Source organism: Cebus imitator, unplaced genomic scaffold, assembly GCF_001604975.1.
Source record: "Cebus imitator isolate Cc_AM_T3 unplaced genomic scaffold, Cebus_imitator-1.0 Scaffold300, whole genome shotgun sequence".
Taxonomy (NCBI): Eukaryota; Metazoa; Chordata; class Mammalia; order Primates; family Cebidae; genus Cebus; species Cebus imitator.
This window is the reverse complement of record NW_016107615.1, coordinates 2,731,792-2,733,550: the sequence shown is the minus strand read 5'-3', so window position 1 is coordinate 2,733,550 and position 1,759 is coordinate 2,731,792. Positions and strand designations below refer to the sequence as shown.

Below are 1,759 nucleotides of genomic sequence, written 5' to 3'. Positions count from 1 at the left end.
TAGTACTGTAAATAAATATTTATCTGTCTTTTGCTTACGTTGGGTGTGTTTTTTGTTTGAGACAGAGTCTCACTCTGATCACACAGACTGGAGTGCAGTGGCGCCATCTCAGCTCACTGCAACCTCTGCCTCCTAGGCTCAAGTGACCTTCGTGCGCCAGCCTCCCAAGTAGCTGGGACCACAGAAGTGCGCCACCATGCCTAGTTAATTTTTTGTGTCCTTGGCAGAGACAGGGTTTCACCATGTTGCCGAGGCTGGTCTCGAGCTCCTGAGCCCAGGCGGCCTGCCTCGGCTTCCCAGAGTGCTGGAATTACAGGCATGAATTACTGTGCCTGGCCACTTGTATGTGTTTTAAAATATGCATTATTTAGTAGTAGTATTTTATTTATTATGTATAAATAAGTTGAATGCATGTATGCCAAAAATTTTTCTGTGACAAAAGTGCTCTGTCGATTTTTGGATAGCAAGCAGCCCTGTATAATTTTAGCTCAAAACTTGACAGAAACTTTGTAGTGAAATAATTGATGTTCCTAACATGACCTTGAGTAAACAGAGCCTAGTGGTATGTAGTCACGGTGTCTAAAGAGCATTTCCTCAGTCTGTGCTAGAAAGGATCTACCGAGTAGCTCCCAAGTGCCTCTGGGCGACATGCCATGGGGGCTCACGCCCTTGTCATGGTGTTTGAAGCACAAGAGATTGGTGGGATAGTGTATGTGGCATAGTCACCATTTACTTAGTTATCTTTTTAGTGTTCACTTACTTCACCTGGTTGGTGCAGGAGCTAAACCTCCCATAGATCACATGGTAAACTCCTTCCTGTGGCATCCGCTTGATTTAACCCTTTACAAAATTGTATTCCATGGTGGAAACTGCACTGGTTGGTGTCCCAAGAGTCTCTTCTGATACAATATGTGAAGTATAACTTTTATATTTACACAAAGGTTTTGTGGAATATAAGGTGCCCTGACTTAGTAATTCAGAAGACTGGATAAGCCCTATAAAATGTAAAGTCTAAAGAGATCAAACTTAGTAAGTTTTGACTGAAATTCTTTCTAATCCAATGATATATTTCTCTTTATTATTAAACAATACAGAATGCAAGTTTATGTCATTCTTCGTGGCCCATTATTGTAGATTATGAACATAGTAATTGGACCCTAATCCAGTAGTATTTGCCCGAGTTGAGCTGAATGGTGGCGAGACCACTCGTGTGCAGATTAATCTATTGGAGTCTCATTTTATTCTCTGTGTCATCCTCTTATGAACGTCCTCAAGACGTGCCAAGTATTAAGCACTCAAAAGTTGCTGCTGTTGTATATGATAACAATTACTTGGGGGAAAAAGAAATTCACTGGTGGGGACCTTAGAGAATATTTCAAACATGTAACATTTGCTATGGAAAATCTTTTAACCTGAATTTGTTTTAGGGCACATTGAATACTTTACTTTCCTTTTCCTCAGCATCAACAACAGCAACTTGTGATTGGCGGTGACCGGATATTCAGTTGCACATCCCCTCATCAATGCACTGCCAATGGTAAGACTCCAACTCCCAGTGTCAGAGTGTTTCTTATTCTCTTGTTTTTAGAATCATTTGAGAATTTTTAAAGTTTCTCACAATTTGACAAAATACATGTGTTCCCAAGCTACGTAAGTGGGCTTTAAAAAAAAATACATGTAGTTTAAAGTACCTAACATAACTTGAATATTTTTTTAAAAAATTGCCACTTTTGAAAATTTTTCTTTTCTTTTCTTTCTT

The 1,759-nt window shown here is 39.5% G+C and overlaps 1 protein-coding gene across 2 annotated transcripts in view; it reads left to right on the top strand.

The window, feature by feature from the left end:
• Positions 1 to 412: 412 nt before the first annotated feature.
• TBL1XR1 (TBL1X receptor 1) overlaps positions 413 to 1,759 on the top strand; it is an 88,896-nt gene continuing 87,549 nt past the window's right edge. The window contains exon 1 of one of the 2 annotated variants that reach the window (XM_017502846.2): positions 413 to 1,537. The gene's annotated coding sequence lies outside the window, so the exon portion shown is untranslated. The remainder of the gene's footprint in view (positions 1,538 to 1,759) is intronic. The other variant, XM_017502847.2, reaches the window with a different exon arrangement.